Source organism: Saccopteryx bilineata, chromosome 4 (assembly GCF_036850765.1).
Source record: "Saccopteryx bilineata isolate mSacBil1 chromosome 4, mSacBil1_pri_phased_curated, whole genome shotgun sequence".
Taxonomy (NCBI): domain Eukaryota; kingdom Metazoa; phylum Chordata; class Mammalia; order Chiroptera; family Emballonuridae; genus Saccopteryx; species Saccopteryx bilineata.
This window is the reverse complement of record NC_089493.1, coordinates 67,647,838-67,661,760: the sequence shown is the minus strand read 5'-3', so window position 1 is coordinate 67,661,760 and position 13,923 is coordinate 67,647,838.

Below are 13,923 nucleotides of genomic sequence, written 5' to 3'. Positions count from 1 at the left end.
AAAATACACTTACAAAAAGGAACTGAGAAAGCAAAATCATTCTATTTAAACTTTTACCTACATTTATTTATTCACACACACAAGCATAAAGTGTATTTTCTGCCTAGAGGATCATAATATGTTGGTGGAAAATGGCATTCTTGTTTCCTTGTTTCTGTTCCTTTTTGTTACAGCACAGAGCATATATGGCTCTCATGTAAGATCAAACAATGGGTTAAAGTAGCAGACAACCTTTGAGCTAAACTGTTATCCTCCACACCCTTATATTGTAATAGGTCAGAAATGATTGATTTGCTTTTATGAAAAATCTCTTCCCAAAAGGAAGTTTGTTAAAAGAAAGAAGTAAATACCACCAAGTGCACAAATTGTTCATGGTTTTCTCTTTGTGTAACTAATTAGGAGCTTGATCCTGAGAATCCTCCTTCATGTGAGGCTTCTGGCTGAGCTCCTAGAGGCTACCTGAAGAGGGCTGGGATAAGGTGAGCTCAACTCCCTTACTCTCCTTATGAAAATGGGGACTGGTTCAGTGTTGGTCCCTAAAGGAGAAGTCAAAGAAAAGATCTGGACATGTATTATACTTGTTGGGCTAATGTGTGTGCCAGACTTGCTTTGCAAATTTCCCTAATCTTTCTTATCTATTCATACTATTATATGTAAGCCTTGTTTTCCTGTAGTTAACTGAATTGCAGTGATTTCTCAGAAACATTTTATTCTTACTTGACCTCTTGAAAAATTTTCCTATACCAAGGAAAGGGAAGGATTCTCTTAGACCTAGTTAAAGTAAATATGTGTGTGTGTGTGTGTGTGTGTGTGTGTGTGTGTGAGACACCAGACAAATTGCCAACTCCTGGAGGGCTGGGATAGCTTTTTGTCATTTTGTCCCTCTCCTCTCTTCCCCCTACCAGTTCCCAGAATAATACCTGGCACTCATCATGTGCACTATGGGGGAATGAAACAAAATCCAAGGAGGAGTTCCACAAAACTAGTTGGTTGGTCAAGTGTGTTACAGGATGCCGCACAATTCTTTATAACAGCCAAAGAGTTTGAGGGGAGGGCTTATAGTCAGTCGGTTAGATTTTGAGTAGCTGCAGGAAACTTAAAAAAAGTATCCATCGCCCTCACAAAATTACATACATGTATATATTTAAGCAAAAGGGAAATAAGATTATTGACTGGATGCTTGTTGCTGGTAATATTGTCAGTGTGGAAATGAGGATTTCAGATTGCTTATCTGGTTAATAGTGGTGATGGTTATTGGGTAGGTGAGAGCTTGCCAGGTGACCTCACTAAGCTTAGAAAAGAGAATGAGACTGTCTGACCAGGTGGTGGCGCAGTGGATAGAGCATCGGACTGGGATGCGGAAGGACCCAGGTTCGAGACCCCGAGGTTGCCAGCTTGAGCGCAGGCTCATCTGGCATGAGCAAAGAGCTCACCAGCTTGGACCCAAGGTCGCTGGCTCCAGCAGGGGGTTACTTGGCCTGCTGAAGGCCCACGGTCAAGGCACATGTGAGAAAGCAATCAATGAACAACTAAGAAGTCGCACCGCGCAAAGAGAAACTGTTGATTGATGCTTCTCATCTCTCTCCGTTCCTGTCTGTCTGTCCCTGTCTATCTCTGCCTCTGTAAAAAAAAAAAAAAAGAGAATGAGACTAAGTCTATTCCTCTATATGCTGGCCACACAGTTTTCAGAGAACCTTCCTTCTGTTTCAAAGTTAATGATTTAGCTTCCTTTGTGAGTAATGCAGAGGTAATATATGGCCCAGTTGCAGTTTACAGGGTCATTTCAAAGAAATGTTTCTAGCCCAACTGAGACAACAAATGTTTACTTCTCATTTGTTGACCACACAAACAGCAAGCGTGGGTGTCAGGGCAGATCCCCTCAGCAAACGTGGGTGTCAGGGCAGATCCCCTCAGCAAGCGTGGGTGTCAGGGCAGATCCCCTCAGCAAGCGTGGGTGTCAGGGCAGATCCCCTCAGCCTTCCAGTAGGAGGCTTACTCTTGGGCCACAGCCTCAAAACGTGACTCCCCAGTGTTTCTGATGCCTGTAGCAAGTCTAGAATTAATTTTCTGGTGAGGAACCATTTCTTTGGTGTCTGACAACAGTATACTGGTCACAACTTGGTAACTGTGGGATGAAGGATTTGGTGGTGCTTCCTGTCAGGCTCTCTTGTCTTCCTCCCTCCCCTGGAGAAATTTAATTCAGAAAATTGCTGTTGGCTTAGAATATAACACTGAGAAATTCAGAAAGGGGTGGTCTGGTGATTCACTATTGAAAACCATTTAAAAAAATTAATCAATGACTTCACTCTCTGGAGGCCAAGGAAAAGATAACTAATTATTCTAGCCCTTTTTGTCAATCTTTGATCTTCTATTTAGCATATAGTTTTTAATGCATCTGTTCAGCTATATTTTCCTTCTTAACCTAAATTACGATTTTTGCCCATGATAATCTGTGTATATATATTTATAGTACTCTGTACTTTTGCACTCTCTTTTGTTCCGTCATCTGCCCACCCCTCCAAACCCAAAGAGAAGATGCTATGGTGAAGGACTCTCCACAGTTGGTGTCAACTCCAGCTGATTCCGGATTCTAGGAGATGTGAGGGGGGCCAGGACCACAGTGCCCGGATGTCAGACCCCTCCGTGAGCATCTCCAGTTACTTCCTCTTTTGGGCCATCCGATAAACTAGATGTGGCTCTCTTGGGTTTAAATCTGTTCCTGAGGTTCTCAGTTTCAACCTCAGTTTCAAGGAGAGCTTTTCAAGGCCTCAGGCAGAATGCACTGACTGGAGGGAGAATGGGTGTCTTAATATTGTGGGGCTGCGGAGAGGTCCTAGGCTTCCTAGTGACGCTCTGGCTGTGGAACCTAGCTCTGGATTCCTCGGCTAGTTTGATTCCGGGGGAGTTGGCCTTCTCATCAAAATTTCGGTGGATTTTCTTTCTTGGTCTTATTTTTATATCGTTGAAGTATATTACAAAAGAAACATGTCCAGACTGTAGAGAGCCAGTGTAAAGAAGGGGGAGAAGGTTGATGAATTTTCCAGATTTGGGGCGGTGGTTAAGAATCCTCTTCCGGTGACTAGAATTTGGATTAGGGGCGCTCGAGGGTAGAGTGCCAGGGCTGGGGTCTGGGAGGACAGGGCAAGGGACAAGGCGCTCTTCCTCCAGTGCAGTTCTGACGGGCTCGAGGTTGGGAAAACTCAGAGCATAGAGGCGCGCGAAGGCCAAAGTCAGCTCAAGAAGGTCTCCAGGTGCATGCGTCATCCTCCCACCCTGGAGGACAGGAGGGGCGGGTACGGCCCAGACCGAAGCCTCAGGCCGGCGGCGGGTGGCCCAGTTACCCCCTCCCAGGCTGATTGCGGGCTTTATGGCCCCGGCGCGCCCCACTTGGCTAGCTCCTCCGTAACCTCTCTGGATAACGCCGCCGACCTGGGCCGAGAGCAGCTGCACTTGGGAAGGAAAACTCTTTAAACAAATCATTTTGGTGGCTAATCAATTAGTGTTGGCGCAGTCAAGTACCATAGATTAAACGGAATAATCGTTACCGCCCTTATCGTTATTTGACGCACAGACACCTAAAAGATTTAAAAATGAAACGGCGGTGTTCTGGGCTCCACACCCCTTCCCTGAGACTCCCCCCAGTCCTGCTCAGCTCCGCCGGCCTTTTGTTTCCCGCAGGCCGAGCCCCCTCTGTCTTTCCTTTCTTCTTCACACTTTGCACACTTTTCCTTCTTTTTTGCCCATCCTGCCTTGTCTCGACCTCCTCATCTCTTCTCCCCCATGGCTGGCAGCCTCCGGGTGTGGGACACTTCTGGCTCAGGGCGAGCGCGCCTGCCTTTTGGCCCCAGTGCCAACCATGCGCAGCATTATGGAGTCGTCGAGAGCCCAGAAGCCTTTTCCCCAGATCACCTCCCTCTAACCTGGGTGCTCACCCTCTCGCACTCTCCTGAACCGTCTCAGACCTGAGGGGCGTGCCCTTTAGCTTCGGTGGAGCTAGGAATGACTTTTCCCTGCACAGTGGTGCGGCGTGCCTCTCGGGGTCTTGCCCCATAAACGCTGTGACCCAGGGCGCAGAACTGGGGTTGAGAAAAGAAGCTGAGAGTGCGGCCTTGGCCTCCAACGGTCGCGCCCACGGGAGGTGGCATCTCTGGGGACCGATGTTTCGGGGATGCGTGTTGCCTCCGAGACACACTTCTCTGGGTGGGGCCAGCGCCCAAGGTCCACGGGTGGGGTTTGGGAAGGTCCCCAGACCCTCGTGAATAGATGCTTCTGTGTCTCCCTTACCACCTTGTGCCTTTTAAAAAGGTGTGGTTGCACGTGTGTGTGTGTGTGTGTGTGTGTGTGTGTGTGCTTGCTTGCTTGTATTTGTGTAGAGGCAGGGCTGCGCGCCTTGCCGGGCCTCAGACCACCAGTACTGCGATGTGGGAGCCTCAGGAGGGTTGTAGGGGTCCGGCTGACACCTGGGTAGTGGGTTGGTGAAATACAAGCGATAATTCTAAAAGGAGGACGAAAGAGGCTCTGGCAGGGCAGCTCAGTCGGTTAGAGCATCGTCCTGATACGCCAAGGTTGTAGGTTTGATCCCGGCTCCAGGCACATACAAAAATCAACCAGCGAATGCATAGATAAGTGGAACAACAAATCGATCTCTCTCTCTTTTCCTTCCCCTCTCTTTAAAATCAATCAATAAATTAAAAAATTAATTTTTTTTCAAAACTTGAAAAGGCGGGGAGAGAGTGAGCTGGAGGTGAAGCCCTCTCCTGCCCCACACCGCTGGCCCCTGGGGGCCCGGGCTGACCCAACCGGAGCCTAGCTGGCCTCACGGGCCCTGGAACTGCCTCACAGCCCCAAGTTCTCAGGCGTTCGCGTGAGAAACCTCCCTCTCAACAATAGATGATTATAATGTACTTGACTAATGCCTGTATTTTCCTGCTTAACATAAATTAATCCAAAGTAACAAAAAAATCAATATTGCTAACAATATTGCAAACAAATCCTAGTCTCTCATACAAAAACCTCATCAGATTTTTAGTCACTTCTACCCGTTTGAATTTTGTTAATTCTCCTAGCTCACTGGTAGCTCCTGGCTCGCCTGGAATTCAGTTCTGGCATTCAGTGGCTTTTTTTCTAAAAATCCTGATTTATTTCTTTATTTTAGCCATTGAGAGAAATCTGGGACTCTCCGAACCCAGCCTCCTTTCTCCCCAAGGCTCTGTGAGGACTCCAAGGGTTTACTTCAAACTCTCCCTCTCTCCACTAGCAAATGCCCAAGGTCACTGCTTAGTGACTGTGACTTTGGATTTTGTCTTCCCTGTTACACCCCCCCCCCCCATACGACAGCCCCTGGCCCCTCCCGGAGCTGGAGACGGCGCACTTGCCCTCCTGGCCAGTACTCCTCGCCCTGGCTACCTGAAGCTGATTGCAGCCTGCAGTTCTTGTTGGGAATTTGTTATTAAATTTTTTTTCAAAATTGGTGTTTTCCACCTGGAAAGAACAAACCAGAGGGACTGGCTAATGAAGGAACTTAGGTTTGCAAAAACACTGTAAATAATTTAGTATTGTATTTCAAGGGAAAAAAATAGCTTTCTTAAATCATCCCCGCAATATAAATTGTAGACTTACAGTATGGTCCTGGTAAGTCTAAATTTTTAAAGGAGCAATATTCAAAGAGACATAGATGTCTGTATTAATTATTTATTCGCTGGTGCCTTCCTTCGTTTCTAACTTATTATTAATTAGGCGCCTCTAGTCTTTCGCAGAGCGCTCCACCGAGCCGGTTGCAGCTTTAAATATGAATTAAAAGCAAATCCCAGCTACTGTAATGCGAAAATTATTCCGTGTCTTGCATGGCAGAGATGAATAGCTTCGTGGATCAATACCGTGAAACTCGGCTCCGAAGGACAGGGTTATTGATAGCTTATATTAATGATGTTAATGATGGAAAAAGGAAAACAGCGGCCCACCCGACTCAGAAACTTTTTGCCGCTGAAACCCTGCAATAAAAACGGGAAGGGGCCAGGACTCGGGCTTAAGTGTAATACGAAAATTATTTATGAAACCGGATAAATGACTTCAGAGCCTTGATGCATTTGAACCTAACGCTCTCAGCTCCTGGCGGCCCCGGCTCCAGCTGGGGAGACCGCGAAAACCCCAAGCCTTTGGGAGCTGGGGGGCGGGGAGGGGCGCTCCCCCCTCCTCGGCAGAGCCGGTTTGCTGCCGCCCGACCCGGTTGGTCCCCTGCTGGAGGGCCTTCCGCAGCGACGGCTGCAGGGCCTTTGGAAGTTAGTGGGATGCAGCGGGCTCAAGGTTAGTCCTTGCTGTACTGGCGGGGGCAGTAAGCACGTCAGCCCGACCTGGCAGCATGGACTTTGGCCCGATTTCTTCACTGGTTTTCTTGGCACCCGCTCCCGGAGAGGAGTAAAATTCTCCCGGCTTCAGGTGGGCACAGGTCTTGCTCTTCACTGACGCTTCCTGCCCACCTGGCCCAGCCTCTCGGGATCCCCAAAATGCAAAAAATGCAAACGGGTAGCTTGTCTTTGGAGGTGAAGGAGCTTTGCACAAAGAGAAATTGCTCTAAACAGGGACGAAAAACTGGGAAAGATGCCCACTTTTCCCCTCCGTGCCTAAGCAGGATCTTGATCCGGGTTTGACTGGGCCTTGACAGCCAGCGCCAGGCAAAGGCCTGATCCGAGACTCGTTTCCTGCGCCTGCATGCTAGTTTGCCTGCATGCTGGTTTGCCTGCATGCTGGTTTGCCTGCATGCTAGTTTGCCTGCATGCTGGTTTGCGGCGTCCCGGCCAGTTCCACCTAGGCGCCGCCCCTCCTGATAGTCCCAAATACTAGTCCGCTCTCCTCTTTTCACTTGCTAAGGGCCACCGAGTGGCGGGGAGGGGGTGGCGTGGGGTGGGGAGCAAAGGGTTAAATACTGACCCTGGAGGACAGCGTGGGTCTGCGCCCCAGGGGGTTCTCAGGCCCGGGGCTCCACGGCCCTCTGTCGGCCAAGGAGCAGGCCGGCCCCTTTCCCAGCCAGGGCCCTGGGCTCCTGGAGGCCAAGAGTTGGAGAAAGGTGATGCTACGGTATTGGGTGGGTCCCTGCCTGACATTGAGGTCAGGCGACCCGAGTCTCATCTTTTGGATTGGAATGGGAAGTTGGTGGGCTTTTAATTTATGCTTGGCACTGGAATTTTTCCGTGTTTCAGGAGGGTGGAGAAGCCGACTGGAGCTGCAGTAAAGGCCCAGGTAGTCTCCCAGGGCAATCACAGTTTTCCTCCGAAGGTTGGGTATTTTTGAATATTTTCTTTATTAAAATTTGTTTTTCCTCCTTTTTCTTTAACTCCTTCATCATTATTTTTACTTCTTTTCCCTTTCTTTTCTTTTTCCTCTTTCTTTCCGTTTGTTCTTTCCACCTTCCTCATGTTCTCTTTCCTGTCTTTCCCCTTCCCTCTGCACTTTCCCCTTCTCATTCTCTTCCTCCTTCTCTTCCATCTATAGGTAGGTGGAGGCCTGGCCCACCTCTCTGCTCCTTGAGACTATCGCATGAAAAATGCCAACTCCATTTGGCATTGGCATCAAATAACTTGTCTTTCAGGAAGAAAAGAGGCAAGTGAGCACCAGAATGCAGAAAGAGCACTTGGGTCTCCGGGCCCTTTCATTGTCACTGGAGTCCCGGACACGATTCTGCGGGGCCTTTGCAGCAGCGGGTGTCTGGGTGGCTCAGGGTCGAGCCCCTCTCTGGAGCTTGGGGCTTGCAAAACCAGGACAGTGTGTTCCTCTTGCTAACGCTCCCCACGGAGCTATCTGAGCCCCTCACATAACCAAGATTTTTGAGCTGTTTTATTTTTATTAATTAAAAAAAAATTAAGTGACTCTCCAAGGCCATAGTTTCACAAGGCGCCAGGTGAGAGAGTCTTACATCTCTTCTCGAGCAGCAGAGGTGGCCCAGTTGAAACCATTATGTAGATAATTAGACAAAACCCAAATTTCCTGCCACCCAGCAAGAGCGCCCTGTCAGCTATCAGACTTCAAAGTCTACAATCAAATAGACTCCACGTTTCAGAAAAGCACTGCTGCCGACCCAGTCTTATAGCGACACAATGAACCAGCAAAGGCCCTTCCTTGGAAAGGAAACACGACAGACACTGTACAAAATCACTTGATTCTGGAAAAAAAAATCAATATCGAAATTAGGTTTATTGTCTGCTTATATGATTAAAAATGACAAAGTGTTACCTTTTATTTTCATAAGAAGACAGAAGGCTGAACAAAATAATTTACTATCGAGTTCTGCTCGTTTCATTTGCCTGGCAAAACCTGGAGGAGGCCAAAAGGACTGTTGGAGAGCGCAGTGGCTCAGTCAGGTCCCCCCTTGCCAGCCTCTGCCCTACGCAGGTGTGAGCTCGCCGTCCACCCTCGGAGGGGATGTGTGCTGCTGTGTGTTCCATCCACCCTCGGAGGGGATGGGATGTGTGCTGCTGTGTGTCCCATCCACCCTCGGAGGGGATGTGTGCTGCTGTGTGTTCCATCCACCCTCGGAGGGGATGGGATGTGTGCTGCTGTGTGTCCCATCCACCCTCGGAGGGGATGTGTGCTGCTGGGTGTCCCATCCACCCTCGGAGGGGATGTGTGCTGCTGTGTGTCCCATCCACCCTCGGAGGGGATGTGTGCTGCTGTGTGTTCCATCCACCCTCGGAGGGGATGTGTGCTGCTGTGTGTTCCATCCACCCTCGAAGGAGATGTGTGCTGCTGGGTGTTCCATCCACCCTCGGAGGGGATGTGTGCTGCTGTGTGTTCCATCCACCCTCGGAGGGGATGTGTGCTGCTGAGTGTTCCATCCACCATCGGAGGAGATGTGTGCTGCTGTGTGTTCCAGAATACGTTCCCTAGTCTCCAGTCTGCAGCCAGGCCAGGCCAGCTAGGTGGTTCTTAGTTCTGCCACGTTCCAAAGAAATGCTGGGCAATCGGTTCCTAGTCCCTTCTTTAACTTAAACCCAGGTCACAGGTCTTGTTCCCCCAAATAATTCTCTGGATGACGCTGCTTTAGTGATGGCAGGACTGCGGCAGTGCCTGAAGATCCCTATCCATCCACCCTGGGTCTTCGATCCTACGAAACACTGCCTCTGTTCATGTGCGTGTCGGGTTGCTTGACCGGGGGCTAAGGGGTTCCGGGTGGTTCCACTGGGATCAAGGGGTTCCGAAACCTCTGTGGGCTGGATCCTCCAATTGTGACCGGCGGTGAGCCGCCATTCGGGGGATAAGGCTTCACTGGGGCAGGCGCTGGTTACACCAACGCCGGGGAGAGTTATTTATCTATGTTAAAAACAAAAAGGAAAACCAAAAAACATCCACCGTGTGAATCTCATCTTAAACTCTCCTCCCCTATCCCATTACCCCTTAAAGCCGAGTTAGAATCTATTCTCATCTCTCCAGTGCTGCTCTTCCGTGAGAACCCGGTGTGCGCAGAACACGCTCCTACTGTTCACCGCCTTGTTCTACAATAGAGTGGCTCCCAAACGCTCAAGGGTTCATGGAGCGTGGCCCACCAGAGAGTGCGAATAGCTTCACGCACACGCTTAAAAAGCGCCGTTAGGAAAGTGACTAGCAAGCCGGATCCCTCGCAGCCCCTGCATGCACCTTCCCATTTGAAACTGTAGCAGTTTCGCCGGTGCAATCGCTGAGCACTCATTTGTTCAAGTCATTAACGGGTCCTCCTTTTTTTCTGGACCGGAGGGGGGCTTATCTTCTGGTGGTTGCAAAAATGAATGCAACCAAACTATCCCCTCCACGGAGTCCCTGGGGCATGGCTCCTCCGAAGTAGTCCTGGCCTTCTCTTGGGGACGAGGACTCAAAGTGAAGTAGACATGGATACTTTATTACTTGAAAATCTGATAGGCCGTGACGCCAGCCTCATCGGCTCTGCCTCCCAGTGTCGGGCTCACAGTGCACCGATGAGTTGGTGCAACTTACCCTCCACGCCGGAGGGAGGCGGCGAGGGCGCGTGGTTCCTGCCAGGCGCCTGAGGGCGCCGCCAGGAGAGGAGGAAGGCAGCCAGTGGGTTGGGGCGTGGGTTGGCCCCACTTCTGGGGAAAGGGGCAGCTCGGGCTCCTTTTTGCTTTAAGGCAGATTCAGCCACTAGCTTCCCAGGGAACAAACCTAGCCTCTCCTTCCCTCTCTTGTCTGTCTCCCCAGCCTCTTTTCCATAGCCTTTTGCCCTAAGCAGCCAGCCCGAGGGTCAAAGGTTAGGCCTTCACTAGGCCCAGGCCTCCTCCCAGCACAGCTGCTGGTGTGAGCCCGGGTGTGGGTCGGAGTGGGTGTCGCCCAGCCTCCGGGTTTGGCTAGGCACCCATTACCAACTAAGGAGAGGACAAGTGCGTATCTCAGAGCTCCCTCCTCCTCTACATAGCCCTTTCTGATGACAAAGGGTCTGGGGGGGGCAGATTAATTTAGGAAATGATGTTGAGATTATAAAATCATTGGTGGTTGAGGTTTTTTTTTTGGGGGGGGCATTGTTTAGTGATTTCTCTAAGTATCCATATTGATGTGGTTATCATTTCTGTTGCCCCCAAACCCTGGCAGAACTGGGAAGAAGCTGCCACAAGGGATCCAGAAGAGACAAACCAAGCCCAGCCCTCCAAGTAGGCAGGTCTCTTCCAAAGGGGCCAACCGACCTTTTGCATAAGTGGGGGCAAAGCCAGCGGAGTAAAAAGCAGATTTCTATGCATGTTCACGTGGCTCAGTGTAATGAGCACATCTCCATCAATTCCTGGAGGCAGAGGGCTCAATTTATTTTGGTTTTAGCTAAGAACATCCTCAGCCTCAGCTCTGATTGACTACAGAGCAGCTGAGTAGTAGTTAGACTTCTCTTTCCAATGAACGCTATGGTCAATAGAATTCTCAGTATCAAATGAGCAATAATTTGCTGTGGCTACATGCTGGATAATGAAAGATGTTAGCGGGATCAATAAAAAATGAAAACACTTTTACTTACATCTTGAGTTACTGTTTTAAGAGTGAGAGGGATGTAACAAACCCAAAGCTAGGTTCAGAGCCTCCCCCCATTTCCCCCTTTGACCCACAAAGCTCTGTCACCGTTAGACAGAAGCTTCTTGCTGCCAAGGCCTCTACCTTCCTCCTTGCTCAAAGGCAAGTAGGTTATTTACATCAAAATTAACCCCTTAGAAACCATTGATAATTCAACCATTAGGGTTTTTAAATCTCTCCTTTCCCACAGCCAGAAATTAAATTGTTTTTTAAATCTGAACTAAAGATCACCATACTGGTTATAGTCTACCAAAAAAAGTAGAAAAGCATCCTAAAGCTGAATTGTCCTTTGAAATGCCTCTAGATGTGCACTTGACCAAGACACTCCGGAGGGCCTGTGCTTTTCGGTTGTGCATCCACAGGCAAAGGAATAGATTAAATCCTTTATGATCTGTTATATTTGGCCATTACACTAGAAAATTCAGACTTTAAACTTGCGCTTTCCAGATTAGTTAATTCTCTCATCTTCTTTAATAATAATTTCGTCTTTTCCATTTGGCTTCAACTTGCACTGGGCGTATTTGTACCTTCCAGTCTGTTTTTCTCAGCATTCAATCCCAAATATTCTCCTACAGATCCAGTTCCTAAGAAACCTATTGTGACAAGACCCGGGAAGCATTCTATATATATATTTCAAGTTACCAAGACAAAAAAAAAATGAGAAAATATCCCGAGTGCTCTGCATAAAACAGGCGCAGTAAAATAGCTTACGGCTAGACAGCTTCCAGCACCCGAACCAGATAAAGCAAAGGACATTGGGAAACGTGTTTGGCTGGTACTGTAGGTTTAAGAAGCCTACATTTTCTCACACTAAAAAAAAAAAAAAAAAAAAAAAAAGACAAGAATTTAGCCGCTACTTTATGTCATCTGACCAGAGGATGTGGTTCTGCCACCAAGATAACGGTCAGTGCTGTAGGGACAGTGGACTGCGATTTGGAGAGACAGCCCAGCAACCTGGGTGATTTAGAAAGCGGGAGTCAGTCTAGGAAAATGTAGGCAAGTTCCAATTTGGGGATTTCCCCGGGCGAGTGAATCTGGCTGGCTGCATTGATACAACCCGCATGAACACAGGTGTGGGTTTGTGGCCGCATGCTGCTTAGTGGGAGAACCGCGTACAAATCACAGACGCACCCCGGTATCCACTGCTGCGCTGGGCGCACCCAAATATTTACACCCTGTTCCAGAGGCTGCCTCCCCGCCCTCATTTGCTACTTTAAACTGAGCAGGACGACTTGTTAAGTGACCGTGGCTGGGAGGGCAGATTGGGAGGGTGGCGCCCCCGCTTGGCTCTCGGGCTGTGTCGCGGTTGGTGCCCTCCGCCTACAGATCCCACGCTGTTTGCGTGGCCACCAGATCAGCAGCGGCCCAGCGCGGCGGAGCCAGTGGCGCCCCTGCCCTGGCTAACCACCCCTGCACCTCCCCCTCCGCCCCGCCTGCGCCTGGGAGACTGGCTTACCCCAGTGGGCGAGTCGCAGAGCATTAGTGGATTTCATGGCAAGTTGCTTCCGTGACAAGCAGTCAGGTTCCCGTTTGAGGATTTGCTCCCTAGGAGGGAGGGAAAGGAGAGTCAATCTGCATAATTTCAACTGAGAAAGAAACCATAAACGGGGACTCTGATTTCCAGCCCCTGACTACTCCCCTTACCCTGACCTGTAGCCGTCCCACCTCCCCACGCACAGGCACAGTAAGAAAAAGTAATCCGCACACGTCGCAGGTGATACCTTTTATTGCGCTCATTTTAAGGACAGGGACTGGATGGGCCCTCTCCGTGAAGCCTTTCTCAGCAGCCCGGCCCGGTGCAGATGGGTCAGCCAGGCCGCTCCCGGGCCCGCGGATTCCGGCCAGGTCGCGAGGTGAGGGGCGCCGGGAAAACAGATCTCGGGCCCTGTGCCAAGAGGCCCCCTTCGGCGCCCAGGGTCTAAGTCAGACGCGCAAACCCAAATTCCCTCCAGCGCCTTCGGCTCCATCTTTAAGTCCAAGCAAAGATCAATTCTCGTTCTCACTCGCTCACACACGTTTGCAGCCATAAATAAACAGCTCCCAGCTAAATCAGGAACGAGAGAAGGAAAAGAGAAGAAAGGATAAAAGAGAAGGACGAAGCACGGCGCCCTGGTCTTGCTTCGCCCAGGCGCGGATGGCTCTTTTTGGTCAGGCCAGCCTTGCATTTGGGGTTGCAACTTGCATTTGAATAGCTGCCTGGGCTTGTTATGGACCCGGGAAAGCTCTGAAAGGGAATCACTATGCAAATTGTCCCAGTTACAATCGAAAGGTTCGATCTCTAGGAGCTGCCTGACGGAAGTTGATGTCAGCTATCTGTGCATTAGGGTTGCATTACGCCTTCGCCGCCCTCCTCACCACCCCCCGCTCGCGCCTGCCGGGGAGGCTTTTCTCTTTTCTTTCGTTTATGTGTATATTTCCCCTCAGTAATTAAAAAATGGGGGCAAAAAACCCTGACGGTGGCGGTGGCAGCGTAGCTGACTCGGGCCTAGGAGCCCGCGGGCGGTGGGGAGGAGGTACGGCCCTGGGGGGGGAACGGGGGTGTGGAACATTTTTTGCGGCAAGTGTGGATGGTGCGTCTAAAATCAAACATTTAGAAATGGTTTTTTAGAGCTTTGCAGGACTAGGCGGCGGCGAAGGGCGGGGGCAGCGATGTGTGCCTGCTCCCGCCTGCTGGATCCTACAATGTCGGCGGCGGATCGATACCCGCTCACTGTAATCCCAGTAATTGTAGGGCTCGAAGCTTTCATTTTAAAGAATAGGACGCCAGTGCGCGGGCGGGCGGGCGGCTGTGGTAGCGAAGCCCGGCCGCGGTGCCTCCGGGCGCCGTTTGGGGCGCCTCTCTTTTACCGCAGAGCCCTGAACCTCCCCGCAGTGGGGTGGCTTTGCGGT